This window comes from Colobus angolensis, unplaced genomic scaffold (genome assembly GCF_000951035.1).
Source record: "Colobus angolensis palliatus isolate OR3802 unplaced genomic scaffold, Cang.pa_1.0 Scaffold48, whole genome shotgun sequence".
NCBI classification, from domain to species: domain Eukaryota; kingdom Metazoa; phylum Chordata; class Mammalia; order Primates; family Cercopithecidae; genus Colobus; species Colobus angolensis.
Genome location: NW_012118265.1, coordinates 3,684,722 through 3,707,772, shown reverse-complemented (window position 1 = coordinate 3,707,772; position 23,051 = coordinate 3,684,722). Strand labels below are relative to the sequence as shown.

At 41.5% G+C, this 23,051-nt stretch overlaps 1 long non-coding RNA gene across 1 annotated transcript; it reads right to left on the bottom strand.

Moving 5' to 3' along the window:
* Positions 1 to 20,855: 20,855 nt before the first annotated feature.
* Positions 20,856 to 22,534, bottom strand: LOC105523899. The gene is made up of 3 exons (XR_001003662.1): positions 22,451 to 22,534; positions 22,055 to 22,119; positions 20,856 to 21,181 (listed from the first exon to the last, which is right to left on the bottom strand). It is a non-coding gene; the product is annotated as an uncharacterized LOC105523899 (long non-coding RNA).
* Between the last annotated feature and the right edge of the window lie 517 nt (positions 22,535 to 23,051).

Genomic DNA, 23,051 nt, shown 5'->3' with positions numbered 1-23,051 from the left:
ATGGAGAGTCTGTTATGTTTAAATTAAGGCCCTTGGACTTTGTTTGATAGATAATGAGGAGCTATTGATGGTTTTTTGAGTACCTGATAGACATTAAACATAAGTTTTTTGAGTGGATGAGGTGTCAAGTGAAGCAAACCATGCTATCATTCTGTACACTCTGAAGTGCCTAACACAGTGTTAGCACATAATAACTGTACAACAATAGTTTTTAATTGGCTATAGAAAAATGCATAAGCAGGAGAGCCATCAAACAAGGCATTGAGAATGTCTGACAGCTTAGAGATAAGCCAGACATGCTCTTTTGACACTCACTGTTCACATCCACCCCCTTCTGCACACTCTTGTGTCATAGGGGCTGGAAGGCTGACAGCTACATTTCTCAGGCTCCCTTGCTGCCAGGGTCTGAGGTGAAGTCCAAGAAATAAGATCCCTCCCATGAGATTTGGAAAGTGAAATGCTGGTGGAGCCCATTTTTATTTCTGTGGTAGTGGTAAGCCCTGGCAGAAATGCATTTTGTAGTGGACAGTCTTCACAATCACTCTACAGTGACCAGCTTCATGAATGTGAAGCAACTGTGAAATTGGCAGCAGTTTCTTGACCTCTGTGTGTTGACAATGATTTCCTGACCTCTGGTTCATAGCTTCAGTGTTATAACCTTATAACCTAGCATCAGCATGATCTGTCTAACGGGACCTCTTCACATGCATTTCTACAGCTCTTCCAACAATTTTGTGGCACCCCATTCCCTGTATTAAATTCCTTTCTACTCGAGATACCTAAACCCTTTTCTATTTCCTGCACCAAATCTTTACAGGAACAAAAGATGAGGAAATTTGAATGGCAGAGGGTAAAAGTCATTCAAAGGCAAGTCAATGTGGGACTGAAGAAAAATACTTCAAGTCCAAGGCTCTTTTATACTACAGAGGGCATCAAAGTGCTTTTCAGTCTGTGTCAATGCAGGCCCTTGTCCTCCAGCCTCTCCCTTACTTACCTAAACAAGAAACATGTTTTTTTTGCCAATTTACAAAAATATATATATACACATACATGTATATATACACACACACCCATATATACACGTATATATATATGTGTGTGTATATATATATTCATTGTAGAAAACTTAGGAAATAAACAGAAAATTATAAAGAAGGAAATAAAAAGCATCTGTAATTTTACTAGTGGGAGATAACTTCTTGAATCAGTAAAGATGAGGTTAAGCTGTAAGAGACAGAAAACCCAACATGCAAGCAACTTAAGTAGACATTTCCCAGAACGAGCAACATTGCAAAACTCTGTCTCTACAACAAACAAACAAACAAACCCCAGAAAAATTAGCCAGACATGGTGGCGTGTGCGTGTAGTTCCAGCTACTGGGAAGGCTGAGGTGGGAGGATCATCTGAGCCTAGAAGGCTGAGGCTGCAGTGAGCCATGATTGTGCCACTGCACTCCAGCCTGGGCAACCTTTAACCTTGTTAAAAAGGTTAAAAGCGAGATCTTGTCTCAAAAAAAAAAAAAAAAAAAAAAAATTTTTTAAGTAGACATTTCATTCTTTGTTTCTCACATTAAAAAGTTCAGGATTAAGTAGTCCAGGGATAGTAGCTCTAAGGCCATTGGGAATCCAGACTCCTTCTCTCTTTTATTTCTGCTATTTTTTTTTTTTTTTTTTTTTTTTTGGAGACGGAGTCTCGCTCTGTCGCCCGGGCTGGAGTGCAGTGGCTGGATCTCAGCTCATCGCAAGCTCCGCCTTCCGGGTTTATGCCATTCTCCTGCCTCAGCCTCCCGAGTAGCTGGGACTACAGGCACCTGCCACCTCACCCGGCTAGTTTTTTGTATTTTTTAGTGGAGACGGGGTTTCACCATGTTAGCCAGGATGGTCTCGATCTCCTGACCTCGTGATCCGCCCGTCTCGGCCTCCCAAAGTGCTGGGATTACAGGCTTGAGCCACCGTGCCCGGCCAGTTCTGCTATTCTTGACACACGCTTACACTTCTTTAATCAAGATGACTGCTCTAGCTTAGTCTCTCATACTATATTCCAGCCAGGAGAAAGAAAAGTAAGAACATATCCCCTCTTTTGAAGGAAGTCACATGTGAAATTTTCGATATCCCTTTGTTCCCTGTGGTCATACCTATTTGAAGAGAAAATTGAGAAATGCAATCTTTATTCTGAGCAGCTGTATACTTAGGGGAAAGCTGGGGGTTTCCCTCGAAGAAATGTGCACATGGGTATTGAAGGACGGTTAGCACTCTCACTCACATAACTGTAACTAGCCAGTCTACCTTCATACAGAAGCGTACAGTTTTCTCTTTCTTGGCATCTCAGGTCCCAAAGCCACCCTCATTCCAGGTACTAATCTTAATGCTTCTGCTGATACCATATTTTGTCACTTTGGCCTGTTGCCCTTTCCTGAAGCATTTTGCCCGGACTACTTCTATTCAGATTAGTTACTTTTATTTTTTATTTTTATTTTTAGGGATGAGGTCTTGCTCTGTTGTCCAGGCTGGAGTACAGTGGTGTGATCATAGCTCACGGCAGCCTTGAAATCCTGGGCTCAAGCAATTCACTTGCCTCAGCCTTCCAAGCAGCTAGGACTACAGATGTGCTCCACCATACCTGGCTCATTTATGATTATTGCTTTTTCAGAGACGGACTCTCGCTGTGTTACCCAGTCTGATCTACAACTTCTGGTCTCAAAGGATCCTCCTGCTTCAGCCTCCCAAAGTGTTGGGATTACAGGTGTGAGCCACCATATCCGGCCAGCATTATTATTTTAAAAATTCTTTCTCTATCAGACCACCCCAGGCCACCTAACTTTTCTCTTCTCAACTTATCTGAAAATGTAACACCCCAATGAGTCCCTCAGACCAAACTTCTTTTTTTTTTTTTTTATTTTGAGACAGAGTTTCACCCTTGTTGCTTAGGCTGGAGTACAATGGAGCAATCTTGGCTCACTGCAACCCCTGCCTTCCGCATTCAAGCGGTTCTCCTGCCTCAGCCTCCTGAATAGCTGGGATTACAGGTGCCTGCCACCACACTTGGTTAATTGTTTGTATTTTTTAGTAGAGATGGGGTTTCATCATGTTGGCTAGGCTAGTCTTGAACTCCTGGCCTCAAGTGATCCAGCCATCCTGGCCTCCCAAAGACCTGGGATAACAGGTGTTAGTCACCATGCCCAGCCTACAAATGGTCATTATAGAAGTTTGATCTGTCCAGGCATTGTGGCTCACACCTGTAATCTCAGCACTTTGGAAGGCCAAGGTAGGCAGATCACTTGAGGTGAGGAGTTCGAGACCAGCCTGGCCAACATGGTGAAACCCCATCTCTACTAAAAATACAAGAATTAGCTAGGTGTGGTGACGCCCACTTGTAATCCCAGCTACTGGGGAGGCTGAGGCATGAGAATTGCTTAAACCTGGGAGGTGGGGCTGCAGTGAGGTGAGATTATGCCACTGCATTCCAGCCTGGGTGACAAAGTGAGACTGTGTCTCAAAAAAAAAAAAAGAAAAAAAAAACCATTTGTAAAGCCACCTTGACCTGTATCTGAGTCCTTTCCCAAGAAGGGCTGCAGGCTGTATTGCCTGTCCTTCCTCTGACCCACCATTCTATCTTTCCCTCTAAATGTCAAGCTGTTCTTTAAAACAACATTTCTGGATAAATTGCAGCTCTCGTGCTCCTCACAGGAAGCGCCAATCAATGTCCCTTCTTCTGTGCATTTCCAGGGCTGCAAATTATTTTCTGTTCAGTACAAACTGTGTTTCTTCTGATTTTTAGCCAGTATTATTTCTAGGTCCTTTAGAGTCTGAGTTTAACCACATTCTTCTTTTTTCACTTTTTCCACTATTTTTTTTTTTTTTTTGAGACAGAGTCGCATTCCGTCACCCAGGCTGGAGTGCAGTGGCACCATCACGGCTCACTGCAAGCTCCACCTCCCAGGTTCACGCCATTCTCCTGCCTCAGCCTCCCAAGTAGTTAGGACTACAGGCGCCTGTCACCACGCCCGGCTAACGTTTTGTAGTTTTAGTAGAGACGCGGTTTCACCTTAGCCAAGATGGTCTCAATCTCCTGACCTCGTGATCCGCCCCCCTTGGCCTCCCAATCCACTCTTACATTAAAAGCTGCTTAGGGACTACAACCTCTGACCACAGAAATATATGCAAATAGACACTTAATGCAGTCTGTTGGTGAATTTCTCTCATGGCTTCTTTTAGGCTAAGCAAGACTCAACGAGCATCTTCTTGCTTCTTTCTTGGGACCTATTATGGCTCTTTTCTACAACATCTTGGGTTTCCCAAAGCTCGAGGTTTTGAGATACAACCATAGACAGTTGACTTCCAATGCTACTCCCTAGGAGAAATTCCCTAGCTGTGAGAGTTCCTTGCTTAAATAAGGCAGGGGTGCTTTCTCAAGGAAGTCAAGGATCATTTCACTATCTAATCTCTGCTAGTGCAATTGGACAAGGAAAGGAGTCTTTGGGGCCTGTAGCAGTTAACAATAATCTAGGTTATGCTGCTGTAATGAACAACAGTCAAATCTCAGTGGCTTTAAACCAAAATGTTGATTTCTTGCTTATGTTACTTGGCCCTTGTGGGTTGGCAGGAGGACTTTGACATAATAGAGTCCCCATACCAGTGACCCTCATTCCAGAGAGGAAGAGTTCTGGAGCGTCTTGCATCAATAATTCACTATTCCAGCTAGGAAGAGACCCACATCACTTCTGCTCATTGGCTAGAACTAGTCACATGGTTCTGTCCAAAGAGACCAGGAATTACAATCTACCTTGTGTTTGAAAGGAAGGGGAACTGGAAATATTTAGAGAACAGTACTAATCATGTCCACAGACCCAATTGTAATGATTAACATTCACAGGCTAGTATTTGACCCAGACTTACTTGAGGCAATTGCAGTCAGCATTTCTAAATCTCTTTGTATTTCAATCCAAAGAAATCACTTTCAACATTTTGCTTCTAATTACTCTGTATCCCTCTCAAATTGTTCCTACTTCAAGGTGAAATCAGTGAAATGTTTTGAGAGCCCTGGTGCAGAGTTTCAGGCCTGTCACAGCTTCTTTGCTAACATCTTCACCTTGGCACTTGGGTTCTCCTTGAGTGTCCTCCCCATCCCCTTCACCAGCCTCAACCTCACTCTGCCTACCTCATCACCCTGGGAGCTGCTTGCATGCATCACTGTTTTGGTGGATAGCAGCAATACACAAGGGCACCTCATTGTTGGAAAGGAACTGCCTTCCGCCTGCCAAGGACAAATGCAGACACACAAAGCAATATCAAGCAAGACTTCACATCAAAGGGAACCCTGCCCGGGCTTGCCAAGAGCAGGCTGCCTCTGTGTCTTTCTCTTCAGACTTGTCAGTATTCTTAGGGCCCAACAGGCCTATGGTGTCCCTGCCAGGCCGCCTCATTCAACCAGCACTCCTGTTCACTCTGACATAAAAAACTCAGGGCTCTCCCTGAATCTGGGCTCGACCACTTGAACAGAGCACAATGCCAAGTGTTTAAAAATGTTGCGTGATTAGGAAGGAAAAGTACTGAGAAATATTTACTCTGTGAGCTCTATATGGGTAGGAGAACAGAATGCTTTACCTTGTTCAGTGAAGCGACACATAGAAAGTTAAGAAATTCCTGCCTAAGACCTAGGAAAGCTTACCTAATGAGGAAGGAAGAATGCTCTATGAGCGGAGGCCTGGGAACATTGGAACCAAACTGAAATTGACACTGGCTGGCCTGGGCATTCAGACTTGACTGGAGAACTCGTGTGACAAACAGAAGATCCAGAGAAATTTTAAGTTCTACTTTAGAACCAACAGAAGAATTCAGGTTCTGTTGCTTTAAGGAAAAGAACATGTTTGGTTTACAAAGAGTATGAGGGAAAAATGGAAAAGAGGGACTGGCAGGGACAAAGAAGGGGATTGAAACTTTATTTTAGAAAACAGGTAAGTCCATCTGTTCTGGATGCTAAAGAACTCTTCTAGAAGGATACACTCATCATCAAAATACAATGGAAGTCAAAAAGTTTTAAAGTCAAATATTGTGAGAGCTTGAAAGGGGAGATGGTCTTTTCCAATTTTTTTTTTTTTTTAAATTATGAAAATCTAAGGCTCAGGAATGTCAAGGAGCCTTTTCACAGTCACACAGCTGCTTAGTGACAAAGCTGTAGCTAGAACTCTGAGCTTCTGACTCTCAGGCATAGGTTGTTAAATCACAGTGTGGTGTAATGGTGCTACGTGTGACACGTGATCAGAAAGCACAGGTCTGCAACTTCATCAAGTAAGATATTTTTAACATAGTGACTTCAACCCTTTGACTAAGCTCTTCCACTGTAGCCAACCCTACTGCACTGTTCCAACAGCTTCCCAGAATGGTAGTAATTAGAGCAAAGAAAAAAAATAGGGCCCAGAGAAAATGTAACATTTCTTAGTAGTGGGAGGAGGTGGAGATAAATGCATTTACATAACTTTCTACTTTCAGAGCACTTCATGTGACCACGGGTTATTAACCTAGGGTCCATGGAGAGAACTCAGGCATTCCAGGACAGGAAAAAAAAAATTACATCTTTTACTGAACTCTCACTGAAATGCGTCATTACCTTCATTATGAATGTAGGCAAAAAACCACAACAGTATTTGCAGTCCTTGGACTTTGTCACTAATAGAAATAAACAGTCATTAATAGAAATAAACACATTATATTAGCTGTTGCAGGCATCTTGACATATCTTTCCCTTTTTTATCACTTTTCTATGATGGTAGTTTTTAGATCTGCTGCTAGATTTTGTTAAATAATGTTTAATAAGCACCTATATTACTATGCCACAGATTTTCATAAATGTTTTGATAACAATATTTCAATATAATTGGATTCTTTTATAATTACATGTATGTATTTATTTTAAGCAGTTAAAGGCATCATTCTGAGAAGGGATCTGTAGACTTCACCTGTCAGAGGGATCCTTGGCATGAAAGTTAGGAACTCTTGACATGTGAGGGGTCAACGAGTGTCAGGTTGCCAATGGATACCCATATTACGAGGTCCCCTGTCCCTGCACCATCATCCTGTGGCCTCAGAATGACAGGGATGCTTGCTTGTCATTCTGGGTTGGAGAGCTGCCAATATCTCTTGCCACAGACTGTGTTTGTAATTCCAGGGTATGCCAGCCTTTGAAAGCTGACATGATTATATTGCAAAACGTGACAGAAAAGAATCCATTGTTTGGCGTTATTATTAAAATTAAGGCTGATATGGAGTTGGTAATATTTCTGTTAAGAGGGCTGTGTTCACAGGTCCATGGAAGTTGACTTTTCTGCGGGAACTGGCACTTTAAAGTCTAGTCAAAAGGAAGTCAATGTTTTCAAAGATGACAAAAACTGATTTGGCCTGGTCAATACATGTTCAGACTACTGTTAAGTAAGAAAAATAAACATTTTAAATATTAAGCCACCATTTCCACCTCTCAAATAGTCCAAGAGTTTTAAAGATGGCAATTCTCAGGATCAATAGGGTGTAATAAAATAGACATTTTCCTAAACTACTCACAAGACCAAGGCTTGACATAACTTTTCTAGATGACAGATTGGGCTTTATGTTTTAAGTGAGTGCTTTTCACCCAGTCATTTCACTTCTAGGAATCTATTCTGCAGGCAGAATTACAAGGATATTCTTCAAAATATTATTCATAACAGTAAAAAAGTTGAAAACAGCATGAATGCCAACAACGAGAGCTTGGTCAAATTATGCTACATCTGTAGGATGAATTATTACGTAGCTAATTTTAAAAATAGCCATTCTGACAATATGTAATGATATGAGGAAATGTATAAAAATAATGTAGACTTAAAATACAACACATAAAACTGCAAGTATAAAATAATTCTGTTTTTTAGTTTTAAAATATTCTTTGTATTTCTTTGCAATCTTACTTATATACATATACCTATAGAATATGTATGTGTAAAAAACTAGAAGGAAATATATTACAGTGTTAGGGTAGTGGCATTTTAATTATTGGGTAGAGGCATTTTAATTATTTTTATTTACTTCTTTATGTTTTTGGAACTACTGACTTTAGGAAAAGCACTAAGACACTGTTTTTAAGAAGATGAGCTGGTGCCACATGGGCTGATGTGTTTGCTGTGCCTTCTTGTTGCTCCAGACAAAAGTTTGTTTTGCTGGTTGCTACTGAGTGTTATTTTTCTTGTAACCTTTGCTCTCTTTCCCCACCATTGGCTTCCAGATGTCTGATTTCACCAAGTTCAGGGCACTTGACGCATGTGCATTTTCCCCTCTAACTTGAACAGGAAATTCAGAAACTGCCTTAAGCCTGCCAGCCTGATAGAGCCAGCACCAACATGAATATCAACCCCAAACCTCTTGACCTAGTAAAAAATAGCTTGATGGGGGAATCTGAAGCTTTTGTAAAAACTGGTGACTGAGTTTGAGATAGGGAAAGAATTTTAGGAGGCATCCGCCCCTCTTTCCTCTTGGTCAATGATGGCTTCTGCCTAGTTGTGCTTTCTGCATGTTGTGGGCGAAAAACGGAGATAAAAAGTAATTATTCTACAGCAACTTAACCTTTTGCTGATATTTGTTAGAAAAATGATAAACTTTCAACTTTCAGTCATTATTTAGCATGTAATGTAGAAATTAGCTGGAAAAAAATCTGTTTGAATAGATGAAGACATATTTTCTACGGATTTTACCTTGAAAGTGAGAAATACAAAGGTAATTTTCTGTTTGGGAATGTTTGTTTTAGGGTTCTATTATTTGCAGTGCCATTTAGAATTTTGGAAACATTAGAGTCTATATTCCATTCCTCCTCTCTTTCTTAAACTTGGATCAATTTTCTCCTGGGTGAAGTTTAAAATAATAAAAACTGGGAAACCATTTACTCAATGCCTCCTGTTGCATAGCAATCTAAACAAACAGGCCCCTTTCCTCTGTTAAGAACTTCCAATAAGACAAATCACAAAGCTTGTGTTTAAAAAAATGATTTCCAAGTTCCCCACCCCCAACCCCATTTTCAAGCTCTCTTTAAAAAAAATAGAGGCAAAAGATTGTAAGCAAAAAACCTAATTGACTTTTTAGTGAGTCACTTCTCATGCTACTACAGGGATTAGAAAACTCTTTTGTTTGTGGTGAGGCCAGAGGATCTGAGCTGGACACATAAAATACCAAGCCAGCCAAAGCAGGACAAATAATAAGAAACAATAGTAACCATCAGGTGATCAGTATCTTCTGTGTAGCAGACACAGTGCCATGTAAGTTATCTAATCTTATAACATACTTCCCGTGTTGGATATCTTACATTGGCACCCCCAGGTCCTCTCTCTACTCTTCTGCATCCTGTTCTCTGCCCAGGGAGGATGACCTATTTAGACAGCAGCAAAGGGCTTGCTTACCCAAGGGTACTGGCAGCAGAGAGGAAGGAAGAGGTAAGATCAGAGTATGTTCCTGGCCCCTTCTCTGCTGGTTCCGACAGGTTGGCTGTGTCCCTCCACCTAGAGTACAACTCCTGCCAGGCAGCCTTTTCCATTCCACTCCCCTCCCTGGCTTCCAAGAATGGCTCCTCCATGCTTCATTCAGGTCTAGTGGTGGGAAGAACTCCCTGTGGTTGCCAGCTCCATATCAAAGTGAACTCTTAGGCAATGTCTTCTCATGCAATTTATTGGGAAATCAATCAGAGACTGATCTTTGCTAGACAACCTCTAGTGTCTTGTAAACGTTATTTAAATTTTAAATTATTTGTCTTTTCAAAATCATGGGCTTTGGCACTAAGTAGTTTTAGCCTTGACTGTAGGCGTTGTCAACATTGAACACCTGGATAAAGTATTAACCTAGCAGAGACTCAATTTACTAAAAATTAAAGAGTAACAGTAATATATATCTACCTTACATGGTATCATGAGAATTCAGTGAACATATATAAAATTTTATTACAAGGTACAGCATATAAATATAATTTTATTCCTCTTTTTTCCCTCTTTTTTTCATCCAACTAGGGGCCAAATTTAGCTAACATTTACTGAGTGATTATTATGTGTCATGTACTAGTTTAAGCATTTTATACATATTAATTTATTTACATCAGTCCTGTATACTATTGTTCTCTCTTTTACAGATGGAGAAATCAAGGCGCAAAGAGGTTAAGAAGCTTGCCCAGGGTTTGCCGGGACATAGATGGGAGTACTAATTCACAACTAGACGGTAAACTTTTCAAGGCAAAACCAACTGTATACCAAATTTCTTTCTTTCTTTCACAGGGCCTAGCATGATGTCTTCCATACGTAGGTGTTCAATAAGTGCTGATTTTATTCCAGGAGCAGAGGCAATTAAGCTAGGGTTGCAATAATTAGGGAGCCAGGAGATCCACATGGTCAAAGTAGCATCTGCTTTCACGAAGGGCAGTAATGTGTGCCTCTCGAATGTGGATGCAAGGTCCTGGTAACTGAGGAATGGGCTGCTGTCAGAAGATAGAGCAGAGAGCAGCCAGCTATCTTGGGGAGGGGTGAGGAAGGAAAGAGAACTTGAGCTGGGAGGCCAGCAACGGTGGAAAGCTCCCCAAGTGAAGCTTGAGCTCCTCTCTCAGCAGTCCTCCTGACCTTGAGGAGACAGTAAATCTCACTCCATCCTGTGGTTATACCACTGAAGCATCTTTAAAAATACTTAGTCCCAAACGACGGGCCCTTTTCTGCTGCTTTTCTTACCTGAGCCAGCAACCTCAGAGCTTTCTGGGATTTCTGTTAAAAACACCAAGATCCTTCTCTACCAACACAACTGTCGCTCACGCCAAGCATGGGACATATGGCCGAGCATCTGGGAGGGAGACGATGGGCCAGGAGTGCTGGCAAGCGGCACATACTTTCATTATAATGGATGTGTCACAGTAAATCATTTTGTAAATGTCCCCCTCCCCTCTGTGCTGCATAGCAAAACATAAAGGAAGACGAATTACCCACAGCACCACAATGCTAGCTGAATATGCCAAAGCTTGTGCCTGAGACACTTACTGACATTTCCTTAAATATCTTTTTAATGTCTTGGCCAGGTCGGGCATACCAATGGCATTACAGAGCTTGCAAATCAATACCCCAGCTGTTTTGGTTTTTTAATGAAACTGAATGTGATCTATTTTAAATGATTGCCTTCCGCCCCTCTAATTTTCTACAGGGCTTTCAGAGAGCAAGACTGTGGGCAGCCCTGAAGTCAGGACTTGGCTCTGAAAGGGTAGTTGTTCCTTTTGGGGGTGGGGATAGAAATTAAACATTTGCTGGATTACTGTCGTCATTTTTTCCTAGTCCTCTAGTCTCCCAAATCTAGTGATCTACATGATTTACAGGACCAATTTGTGGTTTGCTGCTGTGTTTAAAAAATGAGTTTACCAAAATGTTGCGGAAGAATCTAAAGGGCTTAGCTTCTACAAATCAAACTGATTTCTCCATTTGGGATCAGTCCAAGTGATTTATTCATAATTTTATTAGAGATCTTTTCCTAAGGAAATTCTTACCATAAAGAAAATGGAAAGAACTTCTACCAAGAATTCAGTCGTATGCATGTGACTTTTGCCCCTTGGAAAACTGGAATATGTAAAACTGTCATCAACAGTAACCATCTTGGTTACTGGACTTCCACAGTCCTCAATAACAACAAGAATTCCTCATGCAAATAGGGAGGTGGTCCTGTCACATTTGGGGCCCCAGTAGGCAGAAAAGCCCATCAAAGTACCTATAAATCAGAGTTTTATAAAGATATTAGTTGACTGCTACTTACGTGGGTCATAAATGTGACACCACAATAAACAATCAAGTTTCTTTGAGGATGTATTTGCGGACTCTTTTATTGGCTTTGAGAAATCACAGTACTTCCATCAGGAAAGTCTCATTTGCTTGTGCAGTTATTGCTTTTATTTTCTGTAGTTTATACTAAGTGTCTAAGCTTTTTTCCTTCCAGTATTTTTCCTGGGCTACATTAGTGCAAGTCCATGTTTTCCCTGGGCCAGCAGGACCACAAACCAGATTAAAACAAAAAGGGAGCTGGAGCCTCGGCTGGGCCCCTGGAGAGGCCTCCTCCCTCTGCCTTCCCCACCCCTGACCTCTCATAAACCAGCTTCGAAGCAACTGAAATTTCTCTCTTTCTTTCTTTCTTTCTTTTTTTTTTTCCTGACCACAGGCAAAATCCTGTCTCCCTGGTTCTCTGAAAGTTATCCATTCCTGAATTTTACCCTTAACCACAGTGGAGGAAAGGGAATAGCTGAGGTCAGGAAATATGGAAAGAATGTTAACAATTTACCACTAAAATATACATTAAGATTATTTTCAGCAAGTGTAATCCCCACGTTGAACTTCTAAATCTAGAATTCTCCTGTCATGTGACTATATTCACATTTATATGTGCCCCTTTCAGCCTCAATTCATTCCTTCCTGAATGAGCTCTCTGTGAAAGGTAGGACTGAGTGAAAATAGCCAAGTGAAATCTCCAAGTTTCCCTCCCTAGTCAACACTGATTACAAATGTTGAAGTGGTTAGATGAAAGCAGTTGTCTTTTACGTGAGCTAGTGCACAGATATCATCAAAGATTTTAAGAGGCATAAAAACAGAAGTAAAAATAGACACACAGGTCATACTTTCAATCAGACAGCTAGTTCTGTTATAGAAATCCAAAATCATTAATGTTCAGATGCTGTTAAGAACAAAAGGAATGAACCAGGGATATCTCATCTCGGGTACTTTTAAGATCATTGCAGAATGTTAGCATTAGAAAGAAACAAAGAGAATCTTTCATTCAACTTCTTCGTTTTATATAGGACACAATTAACAATAATAATTATTGCCAATGTATATGTATTTTTCCATTTAATTATTACAACAACCCTAGAATGTGTCACTTCCATTTTGTGGAGAAGAAAAAGAGAGGTGAAGGAACCTGCCCAAGGTGAAGTGGTAGAGGTAGGATTCAAACTTGCCCATTTTGGTTCCCATTCAAAACATCAAATTAGAGGCCCTCCAAGGACTTGGACTCATTTCTCTCAGAAACCAAGCAATCTTTGCCCTACTGGGGCAAGTAGATGGCTGCTAACTGCCTGGCTTTATCCACCCCTGCTTTGCACCACGTCTCACCCTCACACTGGCCTCAGGTTGGTTTGGAGTGGCTGTCACGGTCTAAGATGGATCTGCCTTTCCCCAAGGGCTGGGGCCAGTGCCTCCCCAGACACGCATGCTGCGCTGCATCTGTCGCTAATGGGATTTCCAGATTTCTGCCTCTTCATGAGTCCCCATTTGGCAGCCTTGCATATCTGTGAACCTAATGTCTGTGTGTAGTCGTGCTCCTCAGCTGTTCCAGTTTGGCAAATAAGTGATGACGGCTGTGGCCAGGTTAAATCTGAGGGCAGACTTACTGTGAGTTTAGTTTTCTGAGTCCATCTTTGCAGGGACTGAAGCTACCTTGAGAATGTGATGTGTGATGTGATCATGATGGCCCTGGACATGTCCTAGACTCATCTTCTTCAGTTACTAAGCACTTCATGTATTGTTTCTTTGTAGGTGAACTTTCCTTAGGGGGTGTAGTCCCTCTTTTTCCCTTTTTTTCTTAAGAGACATAGTTTTTTTTTTTTTTTTTTTTAAGTGACATAGTACCTGGGAGGTCACTGTCTTGTTTAATTTTGTCTCTCCTATATATTACCTAGCTTAGGGCATTAAACTTTGAAAATCAACAAATGATTATTACATATAAGAAGGAATAGGCTGGGCATGGTGGCTCATGCCTGTAATCCCAGCACTTTCAGAAGCTGAGGTGGGTAGTTCACTTGAGGTCAGGAGTTCAAGACCAGCCTGACCAACATGGCAAAACTCTGTCTCTATTTTAAAAATACAGAAATTAGGTGGGTGTGGTGGTGCATGCCTGTAGTCCCAGCTACTCAGGAGGCTGAGGCAAGAGAATCACTTGAACCTAGGAGGCAGAGGTTGCTGTGAGCTGAAATCATGCCACTGTACTCCAGCCTGGGCAACAAAGCAAGACTCTGTCTCCAAAAGAAAGAAGGAAGATTGTAGTGAAGTCCTCTGACCCTCTGTGTAGTAGACATTTGTTATTTCGTGGCTACTCACAATCCCAGTAAGCCCTGCTTCCTGTTAGAGCATGGTCTCCCCTCATGGCGAGAGCTCTTAGCAGTCAAAAAATCGAAGTACACTACCCATTTCCCACTTCAAAAGCTGAAGGGAAAAGTTTCTGTTTCATACGGTTGTTATGAGTATATTTGATGAGTTAATTTAGAAATAACACATAAAACATGTGGCAACTGCTAGTATTAGCTCTTCTACTTGTTCTTCTTCTTTATCCTGTTCTTGTTTGCCTTCTCATTTTTGTTGTTATTAGTAGTAGTATTATCCTCTGCACAGCCAGGACAAGGGTACTTGACTTAAACTTTGCCACTCAGATTCCTTGGAATATTGAATGTCGTATGGTTGACACAAGGACAGAAGATACAGTTAGTTTTTTTTAATTGTGAAATATAACACAAAGAAAAATGCAAAAGCGACATGAAAGATTTGCAAATAACCTAAAGCAAATGCCTATGTAGCAGCATTGTCCAGTTTATGAATCCACCAAAGTCTTCTGTATGCTCTTCACCAGTCAAAACCATCTTCTTCCCTCAGGGACAGCTTCAAGGGTTTTGGACACTGCAATCATACAGGGCTTCATGCTCAGAAGGGTCCCATGCTTGATTTAACGTCTGCAGTTGCCTTCCTGAAATTTTTTATAATTTTTGAGCAAGTGGCCCTGCATTTTAAGTTTGTTCTGAGTCCCACAAATTATATAGCTAATTCTGCCTTCACTCTTAAGGTGACCATTATCCTGACTGTTGTGAGGATGATTTTCTTGCTTTTCTTTATAATTCTACCACCTGTATACATCCGGAGCTCTTTCATCCTCAAAGTATGCTCTGATATGCTATTCCTGCTTAAAGTCAGTCAGTTCTATGATTCCTGCTTCATAGACCACAGATGTTCCAGTGACTGACTCTTTCAATATTCTCCCAGTACATTCTACTTTGCTTAGGTTTGCCAGTGTTGATTTCTGTTGCTTGCAACCAAAGGAACATAACTGGTATCGTTGTTTTTCTAAAAGACTCTTGATAGAGAAAAAGATAGCATGTAATAATTTGTCTTTGTTTTATTCCTTTCTGCACAAAGTCTTATGAAATTTTCACAGATGTAAGATTTATTTTAAAACTAACATTCTGACAAACTTAATTTCCAGCAGAGAAAGTTAAAACTTGAAGTTGTTAACGTAGTTACCTATATTTAGAAAAATGTTACCTTCGGGACAAGCCATGAAGCCCAAAATGCCTGCCAATGACAATTTTTTTCTGCTCAGAAAAGTTGCCAGAGGTTGCTAGTGGATCATCACAGGTTGCTAGTGGATCACCACAGGTTGCTGGTGGAGAGCTCCTCCCCATGACATGTGGTTGAGATGGGATCCCCAAATTGCTAGCTACACATGTATCCTCAGCCTCCTGGCCTCAGTGATTAGAGCAGGGATAGGTGAATAACCCAAACAAAACCAATAACGATTCTCCTGAGGAATTTTCTGCCTTGAGCTATCAGGGAAGATGATTTCAGGTTTCTGGGTTGGGGCTCAGGGTGTCAAGGTATGGGAAAACCCTCTTACAGCAATAGAGACAGTAGAGACTAAAACTGAACAGCACACACACACATGGTGGTAAGCAGAAGCCATGAGGCAGTAAAAGCTATGAGGTGTCAAGGGAGTTGGTAGTTGAGATGTTGGCACAAAAGCAGAGGCAGAGAAATGCTGGCTGCCAGACTTCTCTTGAGTCGCTGGGGTTACTGTGATGCCTTAAGAGACATTTCAGTGCTCTATGAAGCTTGGCTTGGCCAGTGTTAAGATGGCTTCCTCTGCTTCCTTACTTCCCTGCACATCCTAAAATAAACTTCCTACATCTATCTCAGCCCCAATCATCAGAATTGGTGTCTATAATGAAACATATGTACAAACCTTGGCACTTGTTAACAGGACTTGAGTCCTAAAATGAACCCTTCTCCATGCTTAGTCAACCATTGTTCTTTCTAAGAGTGGAGCTCATTTATGCTCAGTCCCTGCAACTCAGGGGTAAGGGAAACAGCTGAAAACCAGAAACATCAAATGATAATCCAATGAAGAGGACCTAGAAATAATTACCTGCTACACTGGAATGCTGACCTTGTGATTCTGGAATTCTTTTTTCTCCATATCTACTCTCTCCATTATATTTTAGGCTTCCAGAAAGCTTCCCGTGGATTGAAGTGGGCCTCCCTGCTTGCAATATTGCTCCTCTTAAGTCCATTCTCCACAGAGCAGTCAAAGCAATCGTGATCAAATTAATAACAAAGTGACTACCTATTGCTCTCAGGATGTGGCCCCAAAATGTTAGTTCACATGTTAGGTTGTTTATGATTTGGTTCTTGTTTACATTCCCAGCCATATTCTTCCCACCTCTCCCCACCTCTATATCATCCCTTACATTCTCTGCTCTAAACTTGAACTCACTCTTTTGTCTACTTACCTTCTGCACACATTTTCTTCTGCCTCGAATGCTTTCTTTTACTCCTTCCCCTTTCCTTCTCCTACTCTTCTTTAAGGCCTTAGTTTAAATGTCCCTTCCTCCAGAAAATTTCCCCTGAATTCCAGAGACCAGGGTTCACAAACACGCACTCTGTAGAGTTCTTTTTTAAAATAAAATTGCCCTTTAACTTGTCGGTCTTTAACTTGGCTGTAAGTTTCTTTAGGATGACTGGCACATAGTTGATGCACAAATGAATTTATAAGATTAGAGGAAACAACAGAATGTTTCTACTCTTGCAGCCAGAGTCCAGGGCTATGGTGTGGGTGAACAGAGATCAGAGAATTGGACTAGCAGCTGGGGCAAAACATGAGGCCAAGAATCCCACCCACTGATCTAACAAGACCGCTAGGAACCATGAATTACTCAGGAATTACCATCTTGATTAGTTTAGTTTAAGGCAAGTCCCCAAACCCATCCATCTCCTTTTCTTGCATATTTTAGCTAAAGGCAAATAACAGCTTTTCCCAAATGGTCAGTACTTACATGTAAAACAACGTGCCTTTTTCATAATTTCTCAAAACAAAAGCAAAATCAGTCCAACTAGGATGCCTGGTGAGCTGTAGTTAGAAGCTTGGCTTGGGAATCCATTGTTTGAAATTGATTGGACTGGCAGTAGAACAAAGTACAAATGGTTAAGCAGATTCCTTAAATTCTGCTAAAACAAGAGGAAAGATAAGAAAACCAGCAATGTCACCTCCATCCTGGCCAATGTAGAAGAGCTAATAGGCGAATGACAGTATATTTTTAATCCATTACAGAATGTTGGTGTGTTTTCTTGTTTAATGGCTTTCTTTCTTTAGGAGAACCTGATACAAGCAAGCAGAACTCTGGAAGACAACATCTTGAGAGCCCTGAAGTGACAATGGGATTCTGGGAAAGTCAATTCCTGGAGCCCAGTCTCTTTATCTGCAAAATGGATATAATTATTACAATGGAGCCTCTCCTGCCTGCTGGGCGGCATCACAGGAGACAGTGTTTTAGAAAGTCCTCTGTATGTTCGAGGTAGCATTAACACCACCTCCCCCTGCCCCCCGCCAATAAGGGCCTACAAAAGAAACAGCCAGGGAAACTGAGTCAGTAAGCACTGGATTTGGGAGTTTGAGTATTTCCAAGCAGAAGTCATGAGGTCAAACTTTGTAATACTAATAAATAGGAAGAAGCACAGGAATCCCATTTCTTTGATCAACTTATTAATTTTTTAGTAAATTCTCTCTCATCAATTGTGCTAAAATGTTTTTGCATCCCAGATAGTTTTATACAATATCTTGTGTTTCATGCTCCTTGTTCATCAATATAATGCAGTTAGTTGGCAAAACAGTTACAGGAACTGAGGTTACCCTTTCTATTCAGCACAGAGTGGAGATACAGAAGGAACGTTCAGGAATATATTTCTGCCTGGGTTTCAAATAAAGGTGGCCACTGGCACCAGTTAGGGCTGGAACTCTGGGTAATTATGGGGCATGCACACAGCTCCATCCCTTTACCATAGCAGACATCAGTGATCTACCATAGCACCTTTCCCCTTCTTAGACCTGGAGATGGCCTCAGAGCCCTTCCCAACATAGTGGTAACTGGATCAGATCACAGTGAAATGCATTCGTCACACCATGTCTAGGCACTGATCAGAAGCCATGACTCTCATTATCAAGCTGTTAAGCAGCTATTAGGTGATGCCCCAATGCCCTACTGAGAAAATTAAACCAGTAACTTACAGGTTTATGATTTATTCTTTCATTTTTTGAGCTCTTACTGGTTGCACTTAATTCAAACAAAGAAAACAGGGTAGCAGAGTTAAACCAAATGCTTGGGTTATAATTCCAAAGTTCTTTTCTCTTCTTCCAGCCACACAGGATATTTGATCCTTCTAATGCCTTTAACTGTTGGCTTCAAACAACTGTGAAGAAGAGAAGGAAATCTGACACTTTAGCTGGATGATGTTTATACAGATGCAGCTTCTTCCTTCACATATTTGGTTAGGAGGAGCTCAGTGAGCTGGAGGCTGAATCTCAGGAATGTTTAAATAAAGTGACATTGACACAGACCCTGAGCAACATTTGCAAACTCCATTCTAACTTCACTTAGAGTTGAGGTTCTTAATCTTTATTGGACATGTATTCCTTTGGCAGACTGGTGAGGTTTACGCATCTCACTCAGAATACTATCTTTATATAAAACAATAAAAGAAAGTCGGGTTATAAAAAGAAAATACATTGGGCTAAAAATGCATCTGGGTATACTGAAATACAGTTATTAAAATATTTTTTTAAATCTATGATAAAGATTTTTATACATTCTTATTTATTAAATATTATACAAAAAGATCTAATGGCAAGTTAAGTAACTTCCATAATTTTGCAATAGCTACCAGGGCAAATATTTTGAGATATCTGGGGTAACTATAATGTTATATGAAATTATCTTGATTTCTATTGGTGACTAAGCCACAGGTACCAATAAGACTGCTGTAGTTTGTTACCACATTTAAACTGATAGGAACAGATACTACCCTTGATCTTAGCCAAAAGACCGAGAAGCAATGTTACCTTATTTAAAATAGAAAACTTGATAAATTTCAGAGAGAGGTTAGTGGAAATAGTGATTCCTCCCCCATCCAACTAGTCTGTGAACCCTTTAGATTATGTCCAGGGATCCCAGTAATAAGCCTTGGACAAATTTGAATGTAGAGACCTGTGAGCGATCAGGTGTGACATTCCCACCACTAATTCTCCACTTAGAGAATTCCTGAGGTGGCTGGGCACAGTGTAATCCCATCACTTTGGGTGGCCGAGGCAGGTGGATTGCTTGAGCTCAGGAGTTCGAGACTGACCTGGGCAACATGGCAAAACCCCATCTCCACTTTAAAAAAAAAAAAAAAATTAGCTGGGCATGGTGGCACCTGTAATCCCAGCACTTTGGGAGGCTGAGGCGGGTGGATCACAAGGTCAGGAGATCGAGACCATCCTGGCTAACACCGTGAAACCCCGTCTCTACTAAAAATACAAAACAATTACCTGGGCATGGTGGTGGGCACCTGTGGTCCCAGCTACTCAGGAGGCTGAGGCAGGAGAATGGCATGGGCCCGGGAGGCGGAGCTAGCAGTGAGCTGAGATTGCACCACTGCACTCCAGCCTGGGCGACAGAGCAAGACTCTGTCTCAAAAAGAAAAAAAAACTAAATAAAAAATAAAAAAAAAAGGAAACAATTCCTGAGGCAAAAGAAAAGGGTCTTATGTGGATTGCTTTGTTTTGGTGTGAGACGGCCTTGCCCTTCTCTTCAAAAAGAGGATCTTCTTTACTATTAGGGCTTTTTCCTCAACGGTAACATGGGGTTTAAATATATTCTCTGGTCTAGAAAGTGAACGCCCCTGTGGATGTGAGGAAATAGGAGACTACCCAGGTTAAGCGACCTGACCCACATAAACAGTGGGAAAGGCCATCCACATTTTCTATCCCTGGCAAGTTGAAAAGTGAAGGTGGCCCCAAACTCTTGCTAGGTCTGACATGAACCAGAGGTCGAATCTGGGACATATGATCTGGGACTCTGTGGTCTAGTGGAGTTGAGCTCAGCTCTCACCAGCACCAGATAACCTTAGAAATTTTCTGCAGGCTTCCGTCAGGGAGATGCTAAAGAGCGAAATGACCCCTAAGCCCATCTGGTGTTGGTGGGAGCTGCTCTAACAGTGTATCATCTAAACATTTGTTGGTGCTAGATGTTCTGCTTTGTTGTTGGCTTCGTACTCGATAGCAAAATCACGGATGTGTGAGAGACATGTGTGCTTGGAGGTGGAAGCTAGGTAAGAAGAGACATTTTAGGCTGGCTGTGGTGGCTTATGGCTGTAATCCCAGCACTTTGGGAAGCCCAGGCAGGTGGATCACCTGAGGTCAGGAGTTTGAGACCAGTCTGGCCAATATGGTGAAACCTCATCTCTACACAAAATACAAAAATTAGCTGCGTATAGTGGCAGGCGCCTGTAATCTCAGCTACTTGGGAGGCTGAGGCAGGAGAATCACTTGAACCTGGGTGGAGGTTGCAGTGAGCTGAGATTGAGCCATTGCACTCCAGCCTGGGTGACAAGAGCAAAAGTCTGTCTCAAAAAAAAAAAAAGAAGAGACATTTTAGAAAATATTGCCATTGGGATAATGTGCTTCTTACATATTACAATTTAAATCCACATTGTAATTTAGCTTATATTCTCTCTGAAAGCATTAAAGTTGATTCATTATTTATTTGATTGCAATTTCACTTCTTTATTTACTCAGAGATGATCACAAAAGGGCTCCTTAGAATTACTTAATGCTAGAAAAATAGCTCCCGAGAGTCAATCAAATTAACCATCCCTTCCTAACAATATAGAATCCAACTTACTTTTGTTCTCTTATTTGGCATTTTGCATGATGACAGTTGCAGAATTTAACTTCTGGGCATTTTGGTTTCTCCCCAATTTAGGAGAATGCCCTAATGCAGAAACATGAGAAGAATGAACAAAACAAAGATGACTTTATAGGTCTCCTTTGAAGAGCTTTGCATTTCTATTCAATTGCTTCCTCCCCGACTAAAAAAAAAAAAAAATTACCTCAGTAATACACGCTGGGGTAAAAATATAAACAATATGGAAGCGAATTGAGCAGAAAGTGAAAGTCCTTCTTTGCCATCCTCCAATCCCACTTCCCTCCCCAGAAGTTAAGAATCTTTCCAGACTTTTTTCCTATGTGTTTATATATGTGCATGTATATAGATGCACAAAACCACAAGTAAGATGCACATATTTCTTTACATAAATGGGAACATATACACTGTATATATTTTTCTATGACTTGCTTTTTTATTTACTAATATTTCTTGGATATCTCTCTGTACATATACAGCTATCTTATTTTTTTTAAACTACATATTATTCTATAATATATATGAATGTACTGGGTTTGTTTAAGCATTTTCCTGCGGATAGACATTCAGGTTGTTTGCAGGTTGGGTTTTCTGATTTGTTTGTTTTGTTGCTATTAGAAACAGCACTCCAAATTTATTCTATCTCCTTTAAGCTGATAAAAACCATCCCTAGATGTGGATTTTCTCTTTCTATTTCTGCAGGAATAAGAGTGCAGATGGGTAGAAAAGAGACAGAATGCAATCCCTTTTCTTCCTTCTGACCACCTTCTTCCCACCTCCGACCTCCCACCTCCTTCCTGTCCACAATACACAAAAAGAGAGCTCCCTCTACTGGGAATGCCATTCCCTTCCTCCCGCTCACCTGAGTAACTTCTTTCATCCTGCAAATTGCACCTCACTCTATCTCCCTGAGGTCTCCAGCTCACCAGCTGGGAGGTCAAGGGCCTGCCTTCATGCTCCTTTGGCCCTCTCTGTATCTGACATCATATTAAAGTTACCCATCCAGACACCTGCCCCTGAGGGGAGGGAAGGAACTCACCATGTATCCTCAGCATCTAGCACCGGATCAGCTGTGGCAGGAGCCCTCGGGCATACCTGGGTGACCTGAACTGAAGGACCTTCAAGTGAATAGATCTCCACATGGTGTGCACTTGGTTTAATTACCATTAAATCCATGTTGAAGCCAACAGCATTAAATGATGAATCACTTGGATAACATCGGAGCCTTGGACAAGGTGTGCAGACTAAGAACGGGATTTCAGAAATGTTAAAACAACACATATCACACAAGCATTCGGCGGTCCTTTCTGTGGCCTTCCCCCGACTCATCACATTGGTAAGGATCACTCTGATATTGGCAGCAGGCCTTCGCCAAATGAGAAAGAGCAATACCTGTTCTGCAGATTCTATTTTTAATTTTTATTAACATTTTTACCTGTGCCCTGCTTGATCTCTCTCAGGCAGGCTGCTCTGATACAACCGGTTTAGTTATGTCCTTTACCTGGTGCATTTCTGCCCAGAGGGAAGGCCAAATGCACAGAAGAGCCTGGAGACAGGTCCATCTGGAGTAGCCAGTGGATCAGACCACAGGGCTAATCCTGAAACTAGACTATCAGCTATCTTGGAGATCAGCTAGTCAGTACTGGAGAAAAGGGTGGCTTAGAAGAGATGGATCTCATTTTATGGAAAGCACAACAAACACTGGTCCCCCCCCTGCCACCAGCTTGCTGCTCCCTAATTCAACCTGTAGAGAAATTCTGAAGAAAACTGGCAATCAGCCAAAACTTCCCACTCTGGCTTGTACAGCTGAACTCTGATATCCACACAGCTGCCCCAACAGTGAAAGAGAAGGAAGAGGGATGAGGAGAGGAGGTGGTGGAAGGAGTGGTGTGGACCGGTTCTTCCTACCCTTCATTCTACAGAGAAGCACACTGACACCCACAGAGGTGAAGGGTCTGAGCCCCTCACTGTTGAGTTGGTGGCAACCCTCTGAGAATTTAGCCCTCCTCCATGCCAGTCTCCATGCTGTTCCTATG